The sequence below is a fragment of the Panthera leo genome, chromosome D4, assembly GCF_018350215.1.
Source record: "Panthera leo isolate Ple1 chromosome D4, P.leo_Ple1_pat1.1, whole genome shotgun sequence".
NCBI classification, from domain to species: domain Eukaryota; kingdom Metazoa; phylum Chordata; class Mammalia; order Carnivora; family Felidae; genus Panthera; species Panthera leo.
The window spans coordinates 12,597,576-12,613,060 of NC_056691.1; the positions used below are offsets into that span (position 1 = coordinate 12,597,576).

A 15,485-nucleotide genomic window follows, 5' to 3' on the forward strand; every position below is an offset into this window, starting at 1 on the left:
TCTTCTCCTCCTTTTTAAAATTGGATTATTTGTTTTGGGGGTGTTGAGTTGTGTAAGTTCTTTATATATTTTGGATATTAACATGTTATGTCATTTGCAAATATCTTCTCCCATTCAGTAGGTTGCCTTTTAGTTTTGTTGATGCTTTCCTTCACTGCGAAGAAGCCTTTTTATTTTGATGTAGTCCCAATGGTTTATTTTTGCTTTTGTTTCCCTTCCTCAGGAGACATATCTAGAAAAATGTTGCTATGACCAATGTCAGAGACATTACTGCCTAAGAGTACAGAAACTTCTAGTCAGAAAGGGTTCTGGCTATGGGTGGTAGGTAAGTTATTCAACCTCTCAGTTTCCTCAGCCTCAGTTTCCTCATCTGTCAAATGGGGATGATACCAGCACTACCTCCTGGAGTTATTGCAAGAATGGAATGAAATCATGCCTATAATGCCTGGCATGTTCCCATAAGCGTTAGCTGCTGCTACTATTGTTGATTTTAAGTTATTGATTATAAATTAGAGAAAATCCTGTTCATAGCCTTTTTCTCATCTTATACAGGCCATATTTTGTTCATTTCCTGTTCCCACCGAAAAGCAAATGCCAGAAGGAAAGCTGATTACTAACATCAATTTTTAGCAAGAACATTTTCTCGTATGAGTAACACATGTGCTGAAACCTCTCTGTTCCTCAGCCTGAATGAATGAAGTTCCACGTGCATTATTTCACTGAGTAACAGACAGTGCCTTTCTCTAGCCACGTCTGTACCCTGCTGGCCTTCAGGATCCATCCCTCCCACCTTTCATCCCAACCTGCTTTTGCTTCTTGTCTGTAATTCTTGGCTCCAAATTCCGCACTCTCCTCCCACTTCTGCTCCTCTGAGATGGCATTCATCCACTTCTTCCCTGATCACCTCTCTTTCAGTGGCTACCTCTGGCCCCCACCCTCACTGTGGTCTCAGACTCCAAACTTCAGGTCCCAACTGAAGCCCGTAAAGCCCCACCCCCATTGTAACTGATGGTGGAGAGACTCTGGCTTTCTTCAGGCTTGTGTTGCTTTGTCTTCTCTTGCCCCCTGGTTTTAGCTCTGGTATGATTCATGCAGGGGCATGTACCAAGCAAAATAGCGAGTGAGGCTCAGGCTGTGTCTCTCAATGTCAGACATCCAGATGTTTCCAAAACCCAGAAGTTTTGTCATGCAGCTAAATTCCTGTTCCTGAGTGGATTGTGAGCTTTTCCTCCTGATAAGGCATCATGCAGGCATCGCCTGTAACTTGTGCGAGTCAAGAACAGAATCCCTCAGTGCATAGGCATTAGAATTGTCTCTGATGAAAACATACCTTTTCTAGGCAAGCAGACAAAGACATCTTTTCAGGCGAGCATCAAAACTAGATCATATAGAGTTTTCGTCAAGGCTGTAAGTAGAGAAAGAGAAGGGTGGCGTAGAATTGATCTCTTTCCTGCCAATAAAGCATGCTTTTTCAAATGCATTCTTCCCCAGTGGCCTCCACGTCTTCCTTCTACCTCCTCCTGCCTCGCTCACATAGCCACATAGACATTGCACAATCTAGAGGGAAGATGCCCAGACCTGAGCCGGAAGCCTAGCTGCCATTGACACTTGTGTGTACTGAGCGAGTTAGTGAACTTCTATACCTCCTGACAGCAGAAATGACAAAACCTAAACCTGTTTCTTGGCAGGGGCGAAGGAGCTCATATATATGCAACATACTAGCAGAAATAGAGCCATGTGCATGGGTGGCTGTACGAATGGTTTGTATTGTTGTATCTATATGGATCTATATAATACTGTCACCTCAGGTCCTCCTCACTTTGGTGAGTCCTTTGATATAAATAACTCTCTCTGATCACAGGGATCAACTGGAATTTCACGCTTATCTCAGCAGTAATTCTGGTGTAAACTGTCCATTTAGACAGCTTACTTTAGGGAGCCTGGGTGGCTCAGTTGGTTAAGTGTCCGACTCTTGATTTTGGCTCAGGTCATGATCTTGTGGTTCCTGAGATTGAGCCCCACCTCAGGCTCTGCACTGACAGCACAGAGCCTACTTGGGGTTTTCTCTCTTCCTCTGTCTGCCCTCCCCTGCTCACGTACACACACGAGCATGCTCACTCTCTCACTCTTAAATAAATAAACTTTGAAAAAAATCTTTAAACGGGGCACCTGGGTGGCTCAGTCGGTTAAGCATCCAACTTCAGCTCAGGTCATGATCTCACCGTTTGTGAGTTCGAGCCCCGCGTCAGGCTCTGTGCTGTGCTGACAGCTCAGAACATGGAGCCTGCTTCAGATTCTGAGTCTCTCTCTCTCTCTCTGCCCCTCCCCTGCTCACACTCTCTCTCTCTCTCTCTCTCTCTCTGCTCACTCTCTCTCTCTCTCTCTCTGCTCACACTCTCTCTCTCTCTCAAAAATAAATAAAACATTAAAAAAAAAGTCTTTAAAAAAATTCCTAAAAGTAGCTTCCTTGTGCAAACACTATTGGTTTGTTTTGAGTGTGTGCGTGCATCTCCTAATTTTCCAGGTCTTTCCACTGTCACAGTTTGTCTTCTGTAAGCTTCAGCTGGAAGTGATCTTGGTGGCTGTCCAGTTGGACTGGCTGGTGGAGCTGTTCCAGCTCACTGATTTCAGAATTTCCGTTGGCCTCTAACAGCCGCTGTCCTTCAAATATGTCCTTAGCTAGTTTAGCACTAGATGGGCTGTTTGCTCTAGAAAATACATCTGAGTGTTAGGGTTTTTTTTGCAAGAATAAGTTCCACTCAGGTGCTCTTCCCCATCCCCCACACCCCTCGCCAGAAACGTATCCCCCTGGTGTTTGACAGTTGGAATCTTCATGCTTAATTTTCCAGCAAGTAAATTGTCTGGGAGTAAATAAAGCCCTTTGGAAGGGTGTTAACTCTTTGAGCGTCCCACTCTGTTACTTAGTCATAGTTTGAGAAATCTAAATATTTATTCTTTTCCTTTACATCCAGAGTGGATTTGAACTTGTTTCAAAAATGCACGCCATAGAAATTACATAAATTGCAAAGATGTAATTCAAAACAAGAGAAAAGAATGCACGTGGTCCTGTACAGTCACTATTGTCAGAGAGTCAGTGTGTCTCGAGGCTTCCCAGTGACCAAAGCAAAAAGGGAAACTTTCTCAGTTTTCAGAGATGCACATTGGTGCTATATATCCACACTAGCTTTTTCTCAAGCAAGAGGGAATCCTCTGAGACTCCTCCCCAAGGAAAGCCATTACAACTCTCAAAGTGCCAGCCTGACCTGAATTGCTAGACAACTCAAAACCTTTGGGACACTTTGTCAGCTGACCTGGGCCTCGGAAAATGATGTGGCAGTTGTCATGTGCATGGAGACAGAATAAAGCTCTAATGTTTAATCTCCTTTGCCTGCACGAGAGCATGCGGAGGGGACGCAGGCATGCGCCCGGCCTTTATGTGTAGCAGCACCATGCAATGTAGCGTCATTGAAAACAATACCAAGTTGCTGAATGTGTGTGGTTTCAGGTCATTCAGCTCAGGGGGAATCTCTATCCTGCAAAGTGCTGAGGCATCTCAGGACTCCCAGTAGCACACACGGCAAGTTAGAGGGAGCGTTCTAGGACCCCTACCTTGGCAGGCCTCAGTTAGAGTGGTAAAATGAGTTACTCTCACGTCTGCTCCTCAGCTGGACCGTGAGATGCCCCGGGGAGGCTGTCTTCTCCATCACTGCATACTGGTGTCTAGCACACCCCTTCTACAGCAAATGTTGGGCGTGAGGGGAGTGAACATGTGTGCCAGCCCAAATTCTAAGTGCTTTATGTGGCTTCCCTCAATTCAGTCCCTTTAATAGCTGTATGAGATAGTTACTCCCATCATCCCCTTTCACAGATGAAGAAACCTCAGCCTAAGGAATGATTGGCTGCTTCCCAGAAGTAAATGGTAGAAGAGAGAACTGAAGCCCTCAGCCAGGACACAAGAATGAAGACCAAGTTCTAGTGTTTTGAGGAGGTAAGCCAGCATTGGGCTTGGTAGATGCCAAACATGTCAGTGGGTTATGCCACAGGAAAAGAGTAAGATGTCGTGTTTATTGGGATCTTCATCTGAATCCCCTGTCATTACCACAGTCCCAGGAATGGGGTTTCTAACTCACGGTCCTGACCATTACCTTCAGAAGCCATGGGACGTGTCTGGGGCAAGTACTTCATAAATCCTCATTTTTTAGTTAAGCTTTAGTAATACAGCTAAACAGTTTTGTGGATGGTACTGTATGAACTAATTGAAAACTACCAGGGAGAAAAAGAGAGACAATAACCTTTGCTTCTAATTTCTCCAGAACGTTTATTCTCTCTCAAGTTCAGAACCCTACAAGTTTGAATGATTTCTTGCTATACTCGGCAAATTCCTAAGTGACCTGACTTCTCTATGGTTTTCGGGGGGTGCGGGGGGGAGAATGAAACAGTTACACTAATCTAGTGTTGGTACTTACTCTAACATTTTGATTAAAAATAAACCCTGTTCTGAAAGGGAATGATGCCCTTTTGACATGCTTGGCATATTTCTCTTCCAAGGGCATCCCAAATAGGTTGACTACAAATACTTCCACTAATGAGATGGCATTGAAATACCACTGCCACGATTATAGGCATAAATAGTGAATTTCATTAGGTTGCCTGAGTGCCACTTTTGATGGCATAGCAAATCTCAAAACAACCATGGGCGGTAGATAGACAAAGAGCTTTTTAGGGTATAATCAACTTATTCAAGTGTACCTACTAGCTACCTTACCGTAGCAGTTCTAACTCAGTCTCAGGCTATAAGAACATTAAACAATTCAACACCGTTATAGGGTTCTTAATGAACCCAAAAGATTTATAAGTTAGAAAAAAAACTTTGACTTATTAATTCTTTTCTTATTATTATTATTTGAGAGGAGAGAGCGTACGTGTGTGTGCAAACAGGAGAGAAACCATGGGAGAGGGAAAGAATCTTAAGCAGGTTCCATCCTCAGCGTGGAGCCCAACTAGGGGCTCGATTCCAAGACCCTGGGATCATGACCTGAGCCGAAATCAAGAGTCAGATGCTCAACCGACTGAGCCACCCAGGCGTCCCCTATTAATTCTTAATAAGATATCTGCCTTTCGGACTTTGTGTACTTTTCTTAGACTCCGCTTTTACTGTCTCCACCCTTCCCTCAGATAATATCTTATTTCATAGATACACAGCATACATGGCAGTTCAGTCAGGTACAGCGACATGATGTAGTAAGTGGCAGAGATTTATGGCAAGATCATGTAAGCAAGAGAGAGGATAAAGTGGTGTGGTTGAGAAGGTCCGAGCACTGGAACCAGAAAACCCGCTATTTGCTCACCTGGCCTTAGGCTGGTTGGTCAGCTTTTAAGAGAATCCGTTTCCTCAGCAGACAATGAAGATGGGGCACATGGGTGGCTCAGTCAGTTAAGCATTCGACTCTTTGTTTTGGGTCAGGTCGTGAACTCACAGTTCATGAGTTCGAGCCCCGAGTCGGGCTTCTGCCCTGACAGTACGCAGAGCCTGCTTGGGATTCTCTCTCTCCCTTTCTCTGTCCCTCCCCCACTCTTCTCTCTTAAAATGAATAAATAAATTTTAAAAAATTAAAAAAATAATGAAATGAAGATACTAGTTATCTTACAAAACTGGGTTGTTGTGAAGCTAAAGAGAGAATGTTTTCAACTAATATTCATAGACCACCTATTATGTCCTGGTGCCTTTGTACACATAATCTCATTAGTCCTCAGGCAGGTGCCCTGACTTTCTCACTTACTGACTGTTGGTCTGCTGTAACAAATTCCTATAACCAGGTGACTTAAAACAATAGGAATTTATTCTTCCACCGTTTTCTGGAGACCTGAAGTCCAAAATCAAGGTCAGCAGGGTTGGTTCATTCTTGAGGCTCAGAAAGAAAATCCACTCCATGCCTGTCTCCTAGCTCCTGGTGGCCCCCCACATTCCTTGGCACTTCCTTGTCTTGTAGACATGTCACTCCAGACTCTGCCTCCGTCCTCCTGTGGGCTTCCCCTCTGGGTGTGTCTGTCTTCTCCTTTTCTTTTATAAGGATACTCATCATTGAGTTTAGAGCCTACCCTTATGTATAGGATGATCTCGTCTCAAGAGCCTTAATTTAATTACATCTGCAAAGACCTTGTTTCCAAATAAGCTCACATTCAGGAGTACAGAGGTTAAGAACTAGACACATCTTTCGGAGGCCAGCCTGCACTATATATAGTGACCAAGCAAGAAACTGAATCCAGGTACTTTCTGATTTGAAGACCAATGCACTATGGTCTCTGCCATATTCTCTCCCTCTGTGAAACTTCTTTGTCCAGGCTAAGGACCACATCATGGTTTCTTCTCCTTATTCTGGAATTACATGGTTCTCCCTGATTCTAATTGATACAAGAGAGTAGCCTGGGCATCTGGAAGAAATCATTGACTTCTACTAAATTTTTCATTTGTTTCTAACTAAGGGCACCCTTCTGCCTAAGTAATCTTTGAATAGTGAGTTGAGCTATGCACTCTGGAGTTGTTAAATCATCCAAGCTTATAGCAAAAATAAGAAGATAGTTAAGATTCATTGAATTTTTGTTATGTATTAGGCCTGCACTCAGTGCCTCAGATACATCATCTTTTTTTTTTTTTTTTAATTTTTTTTTTCAACGTTTTTTTATTTATTTTTGGGACAGAGAGAGACAGAGCATGAACGGGGGAGGGGCAGAGAGAGAGGGAGACACAGAATCGGAAACAGGCTCCAGGCTCCGAGCCATCAGCCCAGAGCCTGACGCGGGGCTCGAACTCACGGACCGCGAGATTGTGACCTGGCTGAAGTCGGACGCTTAACCCACTGCGCCACCCAGGCGCCCCCAGATACATCATCTTATTATATCCTAGGAGAGAGTGACTGTTACTGTCTCTCATTTACAGAAGAAATTGGGATTCAGAGAGGTTAAGGAAGTTGTCTCAAGTCGCAGAGCTGGTAAATAGTGGAGCTGAGATTGGAACCCAGGCAGTCAGATGCCAAACCCCGCGCTCTTGAAACCAGAGTAGAGTCATATTACCACTGCAGCTCCTGGCACAAAGTTCCTTCCCCTACCGCCAGGCAAGGCTGGAGGCAGTTGGACTTAATGGACAGAGACTTGTTAATTACGCAAATTAACCATGCATTTCTAACAGAAACAGACTGGGCATTCAGATGTCTCTTTGTTTGCCATCATTTCATTTTTGGAGTGACACTGTTGAAAGATATTTGGAAGTGTTGAATGAAAACTACTTGGAACTTTAGCCGAGTTTTTAGGGGGAAAAAAAATCAGGGTGTTTCCTTTATGTCATTACTGTTCCAATCCCTTTGGTCTGGTGTTTCCTAATGCATTCATTACTCAGAATAGTTGTTTTTAATTTGTCAGCACATTATAATATGTTTTTGCTCAAGAAAAATAGCATCCTCCCCCCACCCACTAAGGCTGAATTTGTTTTGGTTTGTCATCAGTGTAAACAGTTTCCCTTCAACAGGGTAATATAATAAAAAGCCACCTAACTACAAGAAAGGATGTAGTTAGATGTAGTCAGCACTATAATTCTTTCTTTCTGACTAATATTTTTAAATTATCTTTAGCTGACACAGGCAAGATAAATCAGTAATATGACCCCAAAGTCTAAGTGAAAGCTTATTGCTTTAGAGTGTATTCATTTATTTTTCACGCTCATGTCTGGTTTTAAAGGATGGCTTTGTAAAGCTATTTTTACTACTTAGAACATAAGCTACACTGCCTGCCGCTCCATGATCTTAAGTGAAATGCTGGCCTCAACTAGAACTGCTCATTGTCTTTTCTTGCCTATAACGCGACTCACTAATGATCGTGTATTTTTAACTGATACGGAAAAGGTCATTTTCTTTAGTGTATTTGTCCTCTTAATTAACTTTGGATCCTTGAAAAAGAATTTAAGCCTAAAAGTCCTCCTGATAGATTTATTATCTTCCTCTTAAAAGTTAATGTATTTAAAGAACCAAGATAGCTTGCTTCAACTCCAAAGCAGTCTTCGTAAATCATGTACTTGAGAGGTTCTCGGGAGTGTATATTTGGATTCAGGGATGAGCAAGGTCAGGAAGCAAAAACAAGAGCGCTGGCAAGACAGGAAAAGCCTGGCCCTCCTGCCCCTTCGCTGAACTACTTTCTGTCCTGAGCGTTTGGTGCAGCAAAGTCACCAGGACAGCAAGAGGCAAGAGACAGTGTGGATTGCAGTGCAACTGACAACCAATGTGTTTTGACTTCTGAAAGCCATAACAAAGAAAACTACGGTTGTATATAAAGTTCCTATCTTACTTGGAGCACTTTATGTTCCCCAAATGAATACTTGATGATTCCTGCTCAATATACTGCTTTTATAGAATTTCTACAAATTTGAAAGGAACAAAATGTCTTCCCAGGGTGTCTGCGTGCCATGGATTTACTTGACAACAGTGAATTCAGGGGATTTCCCAACCCCTCTGTGAGGCTATGATTGTCCTTGTAGACTCGGGAAAAGCTGAAGAGCAGAGCGCGTAAGTGATTTGCTCAAGGTCAATTGGAGATCAGGGAATATTTGGCTCCAACTTCCCATGCTAATTATCATTCTGTTACTCTCTCCTTGATTTATGCATTTGCTAATAATTGTTTTTTCTTTAAAGCTCGAGAAAATGAGTCTGAAAACCTTTTGCAAAATAAAACTAGCTTTTGGTATTTTCATTGTTCATATGTGCACATTTTGCCATTCTTTTGTTTAAATTATTTTTTTACTGTTTATTTGTTTTTGAGACAGAGAGAGACAGAGTGCGAGCGGGGGAGGGGCAGAGAGAGAGGGAGGCACAGAATCCAAAGCAGGCTCCAGCTCTGAGCTGTAAGCAAAGAGCCCCACGCAGGGCTCAAACTCATAGACCGCGAGATAATGACCTGAGCCAAAATTGGACGCTCAACCGACTGAGGCACCCAGGCACCCCCACATTTTGCTATTCTTCATTTAAATCTTTTTCTCTGTGCTCAAGGACTCTCAGAGTTGCAGACTCCTCCCAAAATGGGGACAGTTGAACACAGAGGAGTGTTAACCTGACCAGTTTTTCAATATCCTGCACTGACCACTGGCTGTAAGAGGATCACTGTGTTATTTCAGCTCTTAGGGGTGTAAGTCCTAACACTCAGTTCTCATACATCATAATATTGGTGTAGCCAGAGTGTGACTGAGGAAGGAGTCTCACACAAAAGATACAATGGAAGTCATTCTTTATTTCCTCTTTTTAACCTTATCAGCTGATTAAATCCTAAAATATGGGGGTAATGAAGTAAATTATCTGCTCGATTTCATGTTGATTTCCAAAACTATTCATCAGTTCTATTTTTCATTATGGTAAAATATACATAAATAAAATTTACCATTGTTAGCCACTTGTAAGTGTACATTTCAGCGGCATTAAGTACATTCACAGTATTGTACAATCATTACCACCACCCATTTCCAGAATTTTCACCCCAAATTGAACTTTTGTATCTACTAAGCCCTAATTCCCCATTTCCCTCAACCCCTAGTCCCTGGCAACCATTATTCCATTTTTGTCTCTATGGATTTGATTACTTTAAGTACCTCATCTAAGTGGAATCATGCAATATTTGTCCTTTTGAGTCTGGCTTACTTAATTTAGCATAATGTTTATCCATGTTATAGAATGTACCATAATTGCATTTCTTTTTGAAGCTAAATAATATTGTATTTTGTGGACATACCACATTTTATTTCTCCATTCATCTATTGATGGAGGATAATGCTTCTATGAATATTGATGTAAAAATATCTCAAGTCCCTACTTTCAAATCTTCTGCACAGACACCTAGAAGTCAAGTTGCTGGATCATATGGTGATTCTGTTTCCATTTTGAGGAACTGCCATTTTGTTTTCTGTAGCAGCTGTGCCATTTTATATTCGTATCAACAAGTGTTCCTATTTCTCTACATCCTCACCAACTCTTGTTATTTTGATTTTTTTGATAATAGCCATACTAATGGGTATGAGTGGTTAATCAAGTATATTTTAAACAGTATTTGCTATGGTAGACATTTGTCACATTACAATGACTTACCATCTTCTGAAAAGCTTTTCTGAATACAGAGAATTTCCATGTTGTAAGTTCTGCCTCTTCAGTACAGAGCTCAGAACTCAAATCCCAGCTTCCTTTTCAGCTAGAATAAAATCATGTGACCCAGACTCCATTAATCAGATGCATCTATGCAAGACTTAAATTCTTACATGACCAAGAAAAGATATAAGCTCTTTTCAATGCTTCCATTTTGTTGGCTTGGGTGATGGCAATGGAATCTGACTTTAGGGAGGCATTAACAATTGCAGTAGGTCTAATGCAGTCAAGTTCCCAATGTCTAGGCTGATGGTGGCATATCCTCAGCAAGCCATTTCTGTGGCATGATTGTGGGTGTTGTTCCCGGCAGCTGATTTTCAAGCCTATTTCTCCAACCAAAGAGTCCAATCCAATCTAGTTTACAATTTCAATTTCATATCCAGTTGAATACTTGTCTTCACCCTGCCCCATACCACCAGTGAGGCTTCTTCCTGGGGGCCTTGGAGCGGGGAATGGGCATGGTCTACATGTTCACTCTTTCTTTTCTCTTTTTCCTCTAGTCTTGATTCTTGCAGAGCAGGGGCAGGAAGGATGGATGAAGTACAGAAAGAATGTTTACTTAACTGGTGCCATTGTGGTCCCCTCTCAGATGGCATTCTGCTTTCTGTGGCATGTGTCTACACACTGGCTCTCTGGTGGTGGACTTTTCTGTATGTCCAAGTGACCAGAATGGAATGTACGTGAGACATCACTGAAGAAAAGCTGAGTAAAGCTTTTTTTTACTCAGTAAAGCATAGTTGAAGGCAGCAAGTGAACGAAAATCAAACCAGTTCACATTCCTACCTCTCTGAGTTCACGTTATCTACCATGCTAGTTACTGAAGGTACAGCTGTTTGGGGGCCCTGTTTTTATCTGGGGGTCTTGGGTCCAGCACTTCATACCCATATCAACTTGATCCACCTCCTGACCTGGGTGATCCAATCAGACTTGATCTTTACCACTGCCCCCTGCTTTGGTTCATGGTGGAATGCCCCATGGTCTCCAGCTGCTGGAGTCCTTGCTTGATGGGTTACTCTCTTGGGTTGAGTGCAAGCAAGTCAGCTCAAGCCTGGCTTCTTATGGACCCACAGGCAACTTAAACAGCTTTGCCCCACCAAGTAGTGAGAGTACAGACTGTTAAACTCTTGCTTTCTCTCTTCCCTGTCATCTCTTTCCATTTCTTTCCCCCTGCACACATGGGTATAGGACACAGATCAGCAAGTGCACTGTATAGACAGAACCGAACTAAGGAATAAAGTGTCAATAAAACACTCTACGTCTTTCAGAATGATGTCTGGACCCCATTTCATGTTAAAGGGATTTGGAAAATAGCACTTTCCCATTTCTCCCAAGGGGAGAGGAGGGAAAAGTCATGGTACTCATCCTTCCCCAGCAACACCCAACTCATAGGATTGTCCTTTCTCTCCATAGCTTTCTCATATACCAACTGGACGTGGAAGGGAGTATGGGGCATAGTCTGGGGTGAAGACTGGGGGTTACAGAGCCCATTTGGCCACTTCTTAATAATCCCTGGAAGAATTCCCTGGCCCCAACTGGTTTCATTTTTCTCTCAAATCTGGGACACATTTATCTCTTTATCTTTTAGCTGTGGATAATAGCTCATGTTCCACTCAGCAATCTATTACATTTCCTGGGCAAAACCCATAGTGTCCTTTCAGGATTTTATATATTTGCACTTCATCCAAAGGCTCTTTTTGTGTCTCCTATCATTTATATTTATAGATATAATTTTTGTGTGCAGGGATATTAACTAGCCTAGCATACAATCGTAATGCTGTACACTGATTCCTAAAGGATCCAGATGAGCCCCCTTAAACCTTCACTGAGATTGTTGGAAACCCCAGAGAAACTACAGGACACCAAAGACAAATAATAAAACCTACAAGTAGCCAGAGAATATAGATTACCTGCAAAGGAGCAACTATAGTGTCAATAAACTTCTCAACAACATCAACAGAGGCCAGAGGATAATGGAATAATTGCTTCCATATCGGAAGATAGGAATTATTTCCTTTCCTTCCACACCCACCATACACTTCTGTATTTCCCAGACCCTCATCCTTTTAATATAGTAATAGTATAATTTGGTTTAGATCAATCATCAATGTTTGCATTACACGTGTATGTGTGACTTGCTCTTGAGTGTTTGTGACTTGTTTTTGCCCTCTGAAAGTGTTTAATGTGTTCTTTGTTGTCCCCATTGTTTTGATATTTCACAGTGATATGACTTGGTGTGTGCCCATTTTCATCCATTGTTCTGAGCACCTAATGAGCCTTTCAACCTACAAACTCATATATTTGAATTCAGGAAATTTCCTTAAATTAATTCTTTAATTTTTTCCCCCTCATTCATTTTCTCTGGTCTCTTCTTCTGAAACTCCCATTATTCATGTTTTCTTCTTTTCTTTTTTCTTTTTTTAAAGTAGTCTCTATGCCCAACATGGGGCTAGAATGCATGACCCCCAAGATCAAGAGTCACATACTCTACAGACTGAGCCAGCCAGGCACCCGGAAACTCCTATTATTTAGATGTTGCCTTATTAGACTATTTGATACAATGTTTTGCAATAAAATATAAGCTTTTATATTTTCTGTTGAAAATTCAAATATAGAAATATAAATTTATACCCTTATAATATTTTATTGTAATAAAATATAGAATACTATTATTTTCTTCTATTTTTTCTTTGCTTTATGCTCTACTTTTTTTGGGAGAATGACCCAAAAGGTTCACTTGAACCTCCAACGTTTCTCATTGAGTGTTTCAGTTCTGCTCTCATGGTTTTAATTTCTAAGAGATCTTTTGTGTTCTCTGAATGTTCCTTTTTAAATAGCATCCTGAAGTTGTTTCTGGGATTCAGCACGATGGCTTATCTCTCTGAAGATTTTAATAATTGTTTTATTTTGAAGTTTTCCTTTCGTGGTTTATTTTGCTTTGAAGTTGTTTTTTTTTTTGTTAGTGGCTTGTTTGTTTGATCTTTATCTTGTATATTAGAGGCATTCTTTAGCTGTTTGGTGATATTTAGGTGTCTGCTCATGTTTAATTGTGGATAAAAAGCTAACTGGAAGATCTGAATAAGTTGCACTGGAGGGTGACATGGCTGGGCTATCTGTTGGCGGAAACCTTAATACCACTATGTTTACATTTTTCATCTATATCTGGTCAGATTCCTTGGAGATGACCTTTCCATTCTCATTCTTCTGCCTGGAGAGAAAAAGTCTGGTCATAACTGTTCTGGAAGCCAAGTGGGTGATCAGGGCTTGGAGGCAGGGTCTCCGCTTTCAGGGTCTACACATTCATTTATTCACCCTGGCTTCAGGGTGGAACTTCTGCTCTTAACCCAGTCTGTGCCCTCCCAATCCAGCCTACTTCTGTTCTGCCTTTTCCACTCTTTTGCTGGAGTGGTGTGATGGTTAGTTTAATGTGTCAATTTGACTGGGCTAAGAGATGCTCAGATAGCTGGTAAAAAAAGATTTCTGGGTGTGTCTGAGAGATTGTCTCTGGAAGAGATTAGAGATTATCATTTGAATCAGCTGACCTAGTAAAGAAGACCACCACCACCACCACCACCACCCCACCACTGCCAATACAAGCCAATTTGTCCATTACCCTTAAGGACCTGCATAGAACAAAAAAGTAGAAGGGCTCATTTACTCTCTGCCTCAGCTCGGCCATCTGTCTTCTCCTGCCCTCAGACCATAGAGCTCATCCTTCTCAGGCCTTTAGATTTGGACCAAAACTGACACTATTGTCTCCCCTGGTTTATCAGGCCTTTCAGTTCAGACTGGGACTATGCCACCGGCTTTCCTGGTTAGGAGACAAGAAGTCATCCACTAGCATTGATTATAGCTAGTGCTTCTCAAACACCTTTTTTGATCCTCATTTTTGGCCACCCTCTTCTTCCTCGTTTCTAATATTATCTAGTATCACTATCTCCTGGACTCTTGATGACATTGTAGAATAAACTGAGCCACCAACCTGACTTCCATCTGCTAGGTCATTTTTTCTTTATCCACTTTCTTTCTAGCTTTCAAAAGTTTGCTGTCTCCTTTCCCATTCTCTGTAGGCTTAAAGGCTTATACATTTCTACAGAATGACTATTTGTTATAGTCTTTCAATGGGTTCTAGAGAAGCCAAATTTGGATGAGCGTGTCCAATCCACTGTCTTCACCCAGAACATTAATCTAGAAACCTATATCCAACTGAGCTAATGTTTTGACTGATGCTTTCAAAGACTGAGCAAATTGACCTCTCATAGATCTTAGCTGAGAAAAGTTCCTAAAGGATCTATTTCAAAAAGAAGGAAATGGAACTTTGAAGGGAAAACGTGGAACACAAGCATTAATAGACCCGGGAGTCTGGTGGGGACCCAGGCAGATGCCACCTACAGAGAAGCTACTCCCTTCTGGAGGAATGTGGTGATGTCTGACCCAACATGGAAACCCAGCAGAGATGCAGCAGGCAGCCCCCACTGCAGGGCATTCCCACAGCTTGAGTGAAAGGAGCCCTTTCAGTTCTATTGCCTGGTTTTGGAAGGAAGCCTAGGAGTGAGGGAACCAGTTTCCCATGGAACATCCCCGTCCGTCCCACCAAAACGTGAGAAAAATCCTGAGTCCCATGAGTTGGATATTCAGAGATCTAATTTGAACCTGCTATGGGTGAGTGACTAAATAAAGCTTTCCCATAACAAAATAAATATAAAATAAATGTGTATATCAAGTTGTAAAATGTGTAATGAGAAAAGCACCCTTTTCTGTTGAGGAGGAGTTATAGGGGCTTCCAGCAGTTTGGAAACAAGATGTCTCATTTAAAAGTTTCTCTCTGTTGTTGTTGTTGTTGTTGTTGTTGTTTCTTTCTTTTCTCTTCTTTTCTCTTTTCTTTTCTTTTCTTTTCTTTTCTTTTCTTTTCTTTTCTTTTCTTCCAGAAGACACTTTTATTGGACACAGACAAACTTGCCCTTCAGGCTATAACCAGGGACCAAGATCATTTCCTTTAGCCTCTAGAAACATCATCTGTAAGAAGCCTATCCATATCTTCCCCTCCATCTTGTTTGCTCCACCTCAAGTATCATCAAATGAAGGTTCTATTTTAATCCTGAAACTATTTTCTATGTTACTCTTTTTAATGTCCTAGTTGTTGGTGATATGGGGAAACAAATGCAAAAGAAACAATTAAATTTCCTTACAGCTTACAGCCCACTGACAGGTCCTTGAGATAGGCAGAGTGACCTTCCTCTAGGAGCTCAGCTGCCTCAATGGTGACACTTAGCTGAGGGTAAAAGGCAACCTTAGCTTAACATTAGCCCGACCTCC

General features: G+C 41.8%; 1 protein-coding gene across 3 annotated transcripts in view; it reads left to right on the forward strand.

The window, feature by feature from the left end:
* Positions 1-15,485, forward strand: part of MAMDC2 (MAM domain containing 2) — a 317,683-nt gene that overhangs the window by 141,272 nt on the left and 160,926 nt on the right. For all 3 annotated transcript variants that reach the window (XM_042912057.1, XM_042912058.1, XM_042912060.1), the window contains one exon: positions 3,869-3,988. The gene's annotated coding sequence lies outside the window, so the exon portion shown is untranslated. The remainder of the gene's footprint in view (positions 1-3,868; positions 3,989-15,485) is intronic.